The sequence below is a fragment of the Micropterus dolomieu genome, linkage group LG18, assembly GCF_021292245.1.
Source record: "Micropterus dolomieu isolate WLL.071019.BEF.003 ecotype Adirondacks linkage group LG18, ASM2129224v1, whole genome shotgun sequence".
NCBI lineage: Eukaryota > Metazoa > Chordata > Actinopteri > Centrarchiformes > Centrarchidae > Micropterus > Micropterus dolomieu.
In genome coordinates this window covers 37,765,791-37,776,265 of record NC_060167.1, presented here as the reverse complement: position 1 = coordinate 37,776,265, position 10,475 = coordinate 37,765,791, and the positions used below count along the sequence as shown (strand labels likewise).

Sequence of the window (10,475 nt, the reverse complement as noted above, 5' to 3'; positions counted from 1 at the left end):
ACATGACCATCCGGTCAACTGAGGCGAACTCTGAAGCAGTTTGTCAGTGTAGCACAGAGCACACTAAAGACTATGTCACCGTGATATCACAGTTTATTATAAGTTGTCATTATTTATGACAGATGGAGTTTCTTCTTCTTTTTCCACTCTTAGTGGTATTTTTGTGAGTTTTGTGAGATCATCATGACCACCAGAGCAGGCCCAATGCCTTCAGGGGCCCTACTCAAAATTTAGTTGGAGGCCCCTCTGACTGTTGGGTGTTGTCACTATATCACACAGAAACAACATCTTTTGTTTTTAAATTATATTCTTCAACCTGCCATGTTTGTTTAGCACAAAAACACCAAAGCAAATTTCTTACACCTTCTTGGCAATAAAGCAGATTCTGATGAAAAACAATTAATTGGACTATACTCTATATTATTATATCTACTATGTTTGATGTCAAACAGGAAACGTATGATACCACCAGTGCTACTGAGCTTAATGTCAGTGCAAGACCCGGTAGACACCGATGAACTTAGTTCTGAATAAAAATACTGATAAACTGATTATGACTAAAGCTTAAATCTTTAATAACAGCCAAACAAGAGTTTAAGAGACAAAAACTACAAAACAATTGATAGCATCATTTTCTCAACCATCTTCTTTATGAGTGATCTAAACATGTAATGACAGAAAAGACTTTTGCTGTCTGAGTGTCTTTTTGGAAAAGTCAAAATGTTTCTGTCAGCCTGTACTGGTTTTACTGCTCACCACATCAACGTATAACTGCTCATTAAGGACTGATGGCCAGTCAGTTGGATCCACTGGAGGGGTAGAAACCAGAGAGACAGGTGTGGTAGTAAGCATGATGGTACTACTCTCCACTTCAGTAGGCACAGGTAGACCTATGTGGAAGATTAACACAGAAAATAATTCATTTTAGTAAGTTGACATGTTCATACACTGGGTGTTCCTAGACGTGAATAATCGTTCATTTTTCATTGATGTAGGCCTAAACTTACCAGTATTGTCAGCTTCTTGGATGAGAGCAATGATGGAGGTCGAGATGGAGGTTGATGGACCTGCTATGAAATAATAAAACAAAATAAATAAATTGACTGAATTGAAATGACTTGTGTTTTTAGCTTATATCTGGAGGATCTTATAATGCAAGACAATGTACAAGAATTTGATACTGTCTCCTTTTAAAAGATAGGGTTGTCTTTTCAACACTGGCAGCTTTGGAGGAGGCTCCACAAGGTTGCTCAATAATCAGTCCTTTAAAACAGGTTTAACTAAAACATATAACATTGACATGACCATGTTCAAACCTGGCCTATCTGGTTTTGTTCTGCTAAATGCTTTATAACACTGGATGTGAACAGCACAGCTCCATAGATAATGTTAGATAGTTAGTAAGATAGGCTAATGGCTTAAATTGTAGGAGACCCATGTCCTAATAACAATATTAACGTTTTCAACTGACTTTAATAATATGATTTAATCCTATACTATGGTATTTAAAGTTGTGATGCTAATCACAGTTAGCATTTTAGCAAGTATAGCGTTAGCAATGTTAATACCAGCACAGTTAACTAAGGCTAATGTAAGACCTTTAGTTCAGATTATCTAAAAACTCAGGCATAGCTTTGACTTCTTGACTCCTCTCTTCTTCGAGGCTCTTCTGTTCTCTTTTTACATGTCCAGACAAATATGATTTTCTCTTGTCAGACATCAAGGCTGACTGACCCAGCATAACGAGTGATGTCACAGGGTCAGTCAGGGTCAGGAATCACAGGTCACAGCTTATTTTCCATAGTATAAAACTAAATTAAATAAACACTATGCTTATTATGGTGCGTAATATAAAGAGCTGTCTTTCATTTTATTTTATTATTTTACATTTCTTTTTTCAGTGAATTTTTTCCTCTGCTGGCCAAGGGGCCCAATGCCACCGCCATGGTCTCTTAGTGGCTCGACTGGCTCTGATGACCACCAGAGAAGTCAGTAAAGTGTAGCGTGACTTTGTTAGTCATCAGATTTTAAATGGCAATAAATGGCTTACATGTCAGTCCATGTGACTTCTTGTTTACAATGTATGTAATCAACGGCCAGATTAATAGGGCACCTAGGAGAGCCCTATTTACGCTCCTAAAGCTAGAGTTTGGCACACGGCCTCTACAAGAGCTACAAGTTGAGTGAAGCAGGTGGTACAAATCTGCAATTAATCAAATTACAACCGGTTGTTAAGCTGTTACCTGCTTTGCCTGGCAGTCTAGCCTTAAACCAACTGTAAAACATCCCACAGATCCAAGAGAACATTTTCTGCTTTGGTTTGCCTCATGGATAAAAACATTTTCACCATATTGAAGAAGGATTTATTACAAAACTGTTGTATCAGACTGCATTCGTTTTAGCTTGGTATATCTAATTAACTGGCAATGGTAACGTTGCAATTATACTTATATAATATATTTTTACAACTATACTATCCTACTAAATAGAACGCATGAGATGGAGAAAATACAGAGAATTGGGTAAAAAGCCAGAGCCCAAAGGAAGGGTAGAGTAGCCAGCATAGCCTCTGAGCTCATGATACCACCAGAAAGCCCTTCTGCAGATGGACCACAGCAGGCAGCGCCCTCAAGGTTAGAGATGAGGGAAGTTGGGTAGTAACATAAAAGTAACAATTTTATTTATTAGTAACAATAATAAATGAAGTAAGGGGTGAAGAGGAAATGTATGCTTAGATACATCGAGATGCAGACTTGGACAAATCTGAATCCATTCACATATGTCAAAAAGTGATTTTTTTAAATGTTAATTGATAACATAATGTTGATAGATGAGTGCCACAACTAAACTTTTGCAACTAATAATTTTCACTCATTGTGCTAGAATAGTAACACTCAATGCTTTGCATCAAGATGCATCATAAACTGTTTTACAATCGCAACGCAGCCCTCTCAAATCAACAGGTGCCTAGAGACTCCCACCCCTCGTAATAACAGTAACATGGTAGTAGTAAGAAATAACATTCAGCATGTGAGTAATGCCATTTCTGACATGCATGCACACAAGTGTGTGTGTGTCTATGACAGAGAAAGAACTTAAAGTAGGTAAAACAGGAGACAATGGAGAAGAGAGTGAGAGCAGAAGCCTCGACTGACTCAATTACTTTGATGTTATTTGGGAGGGAAATAGGTTTGGATACATTATTACTTAATTTACATAAATGGATGATGTTGTTTTAATATTTTATTTACTTGTTATTTACTCTTGTTGCATGTTTATGGTTTTGAGGTTAACTAAACTAAATGAATATCATATATTTTCATCCACTTGTCCGGTTCAATTGTGACCCTTCTGAACAGGACTACATCTTACTTAAAAGTACTCAATCTAAATATCATGTCTAAATATGAATCATAAAAAATAAAAAAAGGTTTTCATCAAAAAAATCAATCACTGACAATAACATTTGCCCGTCCTGTCAACCCTGTTACTAGTGTCAACCCTGTAACTGAAGTGTCAGCCCTGTTACTGGCAAGTTTTATGGATATAATTATTATAATTTGGAAGTAAATGACTTACTAACTTACATGAAAATGTAAAAAAAGTGAAAGGCCAATTAGTCACAGTGAAATTTGAAGTTACAGACCGAAAATGTTAGTTATTTGTTGAAAAAACAAAAAGTGCTTTGGAGTATGACTAGCAAGTTCTTGGTTAAATATTTGAAAAAAAGTAATTTCTTAATTGTTAGTAATTTAAAAATAGCACTTGTACACAAAGGTATGTTTAAATAATCCTTAATACGTTTGATTTCCGTTATTCATTTGTTTTAACTTCTTTTAATACTCATGCAAAGTTTGGTAACAGGGTTGAAATCGAGTACATTGTGGTGCTAAATCTCTAATAAAGATAATAATAAATATATAAATAAAACATCCTGAGGTGGGACGATAAATGTATGACACAGTTAAACATGTCCTCTCTCCAACAGAATGTCAAAGAGCCCCCTAAAAAGAACTTCAAAAAACAACTTTTCAAAGGTGAATTTGTACCTGTTTTGTAGAATGACCCTTCTAAATAATTCTGTCCCTTCTCTAGATCTGCGTCTCACCTCTGGAAATACGCCTCTGTTTCTCAGCTGGTGTTTGAGCCATTCTATTGAAGATGCAAGTAGATTAATCAATACATTTCTCCTAATTGCATACAGATATATAAATATTGTTTGTGAAATATATATTTAAATGTATTGTCTTGAAAATGCAGGAACACAATTAAATTTTTTAATTCAATAACTTTTTCACAATTATTTAAAAAGAAAAGGACAAATGTAATGTTCACTATTTCTTTTTTTAAATTAACATAACACATTTTTTTGGACTTTAATGGCTTTTAGAAGTTGACCAACTATGATGTGGGACAGGTCAAAATTTGTATTTCAAAAGTTTTATAAATGTTTTTTATTGCTTGATTATGGGATTACATTAATAATTAAATTATATTTAATAATCTGGCATCAGCCCAGCGCAGGACCGGTATCTGCTCCTTTGTTTGAAGGGGAACAGCAGGAGTACTGTCCTACAAAATACTACTGGTGTGCATGTTTCTGACCAAACTGTCAGAAACAGACTCCATGAAGGTGGCATGAGGGCCCAAAGTCCTCTAGTGGGATCTGTGCTCACAGCTCAGCACCGTGCCGCTTCATTGGCATCAACCAGAGAACACCAGAATTTGCAGGTCTTCCACTGGCGCCCATTCTCTTCACAGATATGAGCAGGTTCACACTGAGCACATGTGAAAGATGTGAAAGAGTCTGGGGAAGCTGTGGTTAGGTTATGCTACCTGCAGCATCATCCATCATGACCAGGGGTGGTGATGGCGTACAGATAAGATGCCTTTGGTGTCGGAGACCTGGGTACGATTCCCACTGTGAGACATCCACCATTGTGTCCCTGAGCAAGATACTTAACCTCTAGTTGCTCCAGAGGCGTGCAACCTCTGACATGTATAGCAATTGTAAGTCGCTTTGGATAAAAGCGTCAGCTAAATGACCAGTTTAGGGGTGGGTCAGTGATGGTCTGGGGAGGCATATCCTTGGGGGCTCACACAGACCTCTACGTGCTAGCCAACGGTACTCTTGACTGCTGTTAGGTACTGGAAAGCAATATTCAGGTGCAGTGGGCTGGGCAGGGTTCCTCCTGGTGCAGGACAATTCCCAGCCTCATGTGGCCAGAGTGTGTGGGCAGTTCCTGGATTGAACTTATGGGATATTATGTATCGGTGCATCCAACAATGCCAAGTGATGCGACAGACTGTCCAGGAGCTCAACCTCATCAGGACATTCTTAACACACTGCTGAGTCACATTGTAAGTTGCCTTGATGAAAGGTACCCAGGTTGGATCAGCCTGAGATTTCAGTTTTTTTTACTTTTATATACTTCCAATGGCTACGTTCATTTATTTGTGACAGCCTACCACAATATCAATGCTGACAGCCACTTTGCCATTTTGTTTTTTTTTTATTTTACTAGGCACTATTTAAAAGCTTTGATTGCAGATCAGCGCCGTAGCACATTCGCGCAGCACATCCTCTCGGTCATCTCTCTCCCTCATGAACACCGCAGCACAAATCTGTCCAACACAACGCTGGCAATGTCGGAGACCCAGCTTTAAAAAAGTTTTTGTTAGCAATGAGTAATGGTTTAAAGTACATCAAGGAGCATCTGGCTCGTGATGTAGCCTACAGAACATTCTCCACTGAGTTATTGCCTAAAACCTATACTTTTAAAAAATAAACTACAGAAGTAGTATGAAAGGGTGCTGTTGCTTTATTGTTCTAAATAGACATTACATTGTTAGTGAAGTTGTTATAGTACTTGCTGTTAATCTGCTTTTATTTAAGTTCCAAAGCAAAAATCTTTGTTAAACAGTTAAAAGTTTTAAAGTTTGTATAAATCAGTGAATTATAGGAGTAGCCTACGCTGTCTTGTCTTCTTCCCTGGTTGCCCCCTGGCATTGATACTGGTGTTCATTCTGAATAGTAAACCTCGTTCACTTAATGGTAACGTTAGCTAGTTAGGCTGAGTGTTGGAGATCAGTAATTCACTTGAAAGATATTTAATTAGTTAAATGGTTTAATTAGGGTTAGGGGGGGACAAAAATAATCGCGACTAGTCGACTAATCGAATAAATAATTAACATATTAGTTGGCTACGAAAATAGTCATTAGTTGCAGCCCTACAGAGGTGGCAACCAACTGATGGCAGACAAGAAGGTTCTTCAACCAGACACTTGGCCTAATGGAAAGCTGGACATACCCCATGGTGATGCAGAACTGCTTTGTTTTTGTGATAGACTAAAAGTAGAGAGAAGAGGAAGCATCCAGGGATTTCGGGAATACAAGGACCTAAGTACATCCCAGACCCCAATTGCCCTGGAGCCTCTTCTTAAAACTGTCCACACCATTGTTCCCAGATAACAAACTGACTCCGCACCGGATCCGCACTGGAGGTATCACAGGGTCCGGAACGGATCTGCAAAACGGGTCCGTATCCGAGTCCACTTGCACAGCGGGATAAAGATTGCGGATCCGGACCCGTTCACGAAGTGGCTCATCCGGCCCGGATCCGATCCGGACCCATTCACGAAGTGTCTCATCCGGCCCGGATCCGTTCATAAAGTAAACTGATCTGGCCAAAACTGTCTACAGAAATATCTAAAATCTAGCTGACCAACATCTACTGTTCTGTATAAAAGCTTAAATACTTCTTATAACCTTTAAGCCACCCTGTGGTTCTATTTCGTATAGCCTCGCCCTCTAAGGCTATCGCTATTGGGTTTACCCCTTCTGCTCGCCTGCACGGAATAGAGAATTTTAGTCTATGCCCACCCACAGCGTGGGCCTCTCCTACGTCCGCACCTTGTATATATACAACAGTGAGACCCAGCCATCGGCTCCCATTTTTCTTCAGCACTAAGCTGTCTAAAGAGCAGAAGATTTATCTAAAGAGCAAAAGACTTTCCAGCCGGAAAACAAGAAGCACGATGTCTTCCAGCAAGAACGGGGCGAGACACCGCGGCGTTTGCCACACGGGCTACATCGTGCTGGGTGATCCGCTGTGAGGCGTGCCTCGGACCGGAGCACGCCAGCCGAGCGCTCACTCTCGGTTCGCACTGACTGTTCTGCGCCCTTCTTTCATTGCTGCTGGCCGACCCTCGTCAGTCAGAGCGGACCACTGCTAAGCTATGGGTCGAAAAAAAAGCTGTGTGTGAAATCTTGTTGCTCCTTTTTGTGGAAGTTGTTGAGCAAATGCTGTCTGTGCCTGTCTCAGTCGAACCAGCCACACCAAGTACACATTTCCCACACTGTGCGAGCCAGTTGCCATTAGCCAAGTGGCTAACCTGCAGCTTGAAGCACACACTCCTCCCCACAGAAACTCCGAGAGAGTCCACGACAGCGGACATTCTCTTCGTGTGGACAGAACATATATACACCCGGTACAGATATTTTTCTGACAAAGGAATCTGGCCAGCTGCGAGCTAGTGCATAATCACGGCATCAATGGCACGGTCCTTCTGTGCGTCCAGGGACAGGCTGCGTCAAATGAGCCCTTGAAGCGGTCATTACGCTTCATGCAGACAGGAAAGCACTACACACAACCCTGCGTGTAGTGTTATCCTATCGCTGCTCCACACATTACACACGCTAAACGGCTAACAAGCAGCCTGGGCTTGCTGCAAGCTGCACATCCTCTCTCCCCTTGACCCCGTCCCTGACACGGTCAGGTGGCTGGCCTGAGCCCACATGTACGTCTCCCCCGCCGCTTTCCCTTGTCGGTCGACCTGCCTCCCTCCCGTCACCAGGGGATTGGCATAACACGGACCGGCTGCAGCTGGCCGTGCGGCCTTCATGCAGCCTGGCTCCGATGTCGCAGGCAGACCTTTTCCTCAGTTGCCTGTCCCTGCCCACCCCCCCTCGTTGGGGGAGCGGCATTGTTATAGGCTCACAGGTGTAGAGGAATAAGTGGAGGCAGCTCTCGACCCCTGGATGGTGCGAACCACCTTCCGGGAGAGACCTAAGCCCTCCAGGCGTCGCTGGGATCCACTGGGATCCACTGGGATCACAGGCTGCAGTTTGCCTCCCCCCCTCCCTCCTTCGGCGGGATGGACTGTGGAGACTGTGCTCTCCTCCCCAGCTCAGAATGCCGCCCTCTGGGCGGAGCTTCAGGAATAAGGGGTTCTACTTCTGCTACTTCCTGGTCAGGAAGAAGACGGGTGGTGAGAGGCCCATCCTGGACCTGTCACTGTTCAACAGGGCGATTATGGTGAGACCTTTTCGCATGTTAACAGTGAAACAGTTAATGGAGTGTGTGCGCCAGGGAGACTGGCTCTCCTCCATCGTCCTGAAGGATGCGTACTTTCCTGTGTCCGTCATTCCTGGACACAGGAAGTTTCTGCGGTTTTCATTCCAGGGCGCCCAGTACCAATACAACCGCCTGCCCTTCAGTATCTCCCTGGCCCCGCGCACCTTTTCCAAGTGTCTCGAGACTGCCCTGGAGCTGCTGCGGCAGTCGGGCATCAGGGTCCTGTGTTATCTTGACGACCTGCTGCTGCTGGCGCAGCTCCGGGACGAAGCGGTGGTGCAGACGGCCCAGCTAGTCGCACACCTGTCTTACCTGGGCTTCACGGTGAACTGTAAGAAGAGTACTCCTCTCCCCTCCCAGAGACTCACCTACATTGGCGTGGTACCGGACTCCTCTCTCCGGACAGCGCAGCTCTCTCAGGAGAGGGTGGATGCTCTGGTGGAGCTGCTCCGCCGTGTTATCCCTCGAGCGGCAGTGGCAGCTCTGTCGGTCATTATGGGCCTCATGTTGGCGGCTCACGTGGTGGTCCCCCTGGGCCTCCTCCATATGAGGAGGCTGCAGCGCTGGTTCATCCGCCTGCATGTCGACCCGGTGAGACAGAGGCCCCTGATCTGGCCTACTGGCGTGACCCCCTCTCTCTTCGGTCGGGGTTCCCCTGGGCAAGATCACATCCCATATCCCATGTTCACAGATGCCTCCCTGATGGACTGGGGCGGGACCTGCCCTTCTCAGGTGGTGGTCGATCTGTTGCAGGGCCACAGGCCTCTCCACATAAACGTGCTGGAACTCCTCACGGTGTGGAAGGTGATCCGACATTCTCCCCTCTGCAGCGGGACCAGCACGTGCTGGTCCGCACCGACTACAGGGCCGCGGCGGCCTACATAAACCGCCAGGGCGGGGTGCACTTCGCGCAGCTGTTGGGTCTGGCCAGGCGCTGCTCCTGTGGGCGCACACTCACCTGCTCTCCATCAGAGCAGAATACATCCCTGGCGTGTGGAACAGAGGGGCGGACATCATGTCAAATGGGGGCCCTCGCACAGACGAGTGGCACCTCCGTCCTGATCTGGCGACCAGATCTGGCTCCGGTTCGGCATGGCAGAGGTGGATCTGTTTGCCAACAAAAATCTCAGTGCGCCCTTTGGTTTTCACTGAGCCCTGAGCCTTCTGGATCACCTGCAGTTTTCAACCTTGGCAGTGACTCTGAAGGCCCCGGAGCACACCAGCGCGTCCCAGTTTCCCTGTCTCCAGCGGTTGCTGGCAGGGCAGCCGTGGAAACTCCCCTGGAGGGGAGACGCTCTCTCTCAGGCAGAGGGTGCAATCAGGAGTTACCCGCTGTGCGGCGACGCCTGGAGGGCTTAGGTCTCTCCCGGGAGGTGGTTCGCACCATCCAGGGGTCGAAAGCCGTCTCCACTCAGTCCTCTTATTCCTCTAAATGGTCGGCTTTCCAACGCCGTCTCGACCAGGTGACGGACCCGGTCGCCTGTCCGCTCCCGGCGGTTCTTTCGTTCCTCCAGTTGCTCATGGACGGGGCTGGCGTTCAGTACGGTTAAAACCTACATTGCCGCCATTTCGGCCCGTCACGAGGGCATCAGGGACAGAACTGTGTTCTCCCACCCCCTGGTGAAGCATTTCCTTAGGGTGTGCGGAGGCGCAGGCCGGTGACGCGGCCTGTTGCCCCACAGTGGGATTTGCCGCTGTTTACGCACCTTAACCCAAGCCCCGTTTGAGCCTTTGGAGACAGCGGACCTGAGATTCCTTTCGGCTAAGGTCGCCTTGCTCCTGGCTCTGACATCGGCCAAGAGGGTCAGAGGTCTGGCTGCCCTCTCTGTGGCTCCGTCATGTCTCAAGATTCAGGGCGACGGCAGCTCGGCTGTTCTGCGCCCTAACCCGCCATTCATGCCTAAAAGCATTACGAACTCCTTTCGGTCACGGGTCATCTCGGGTTCTTTTCCTCACCCCCATGTGTCGGTGGAGGACGCCACGTCCCACCTCCTCTGCCTGGTGCGAGCGCTGTCCTGTTATGTGGCGTCTGTTTGTGCACTACAGGGAGTGGTCCAAGGGACTTACCCTGTCGGCGCAGCGCCTGTCTCACTGGATGTGCAATGTCATTTTCCAGGC

General features: G+C 45.5%; 1 long non-coding RNA gene across 1 annotated transcript; it reads right to left on the bottom strand.

Moving 5' to 3' along the window:
- Positions 1-625: 625 nt before the first annotated feature.
- Positions 626-1,127, bottom strand: LOC123956921. The gene is made up of 2 exons (XR_006821674.1): positions 1,008-1,127; positions 626-890 (listed from the first exon to the last, which is right to left on the bottom strand). It is a non-coding gene; the product is annotated as an uncharacterized LOC123956921 (long non-coding RNA).
- Positions 1,128-10,475: the final 9,348 nt, after the last annotated feature.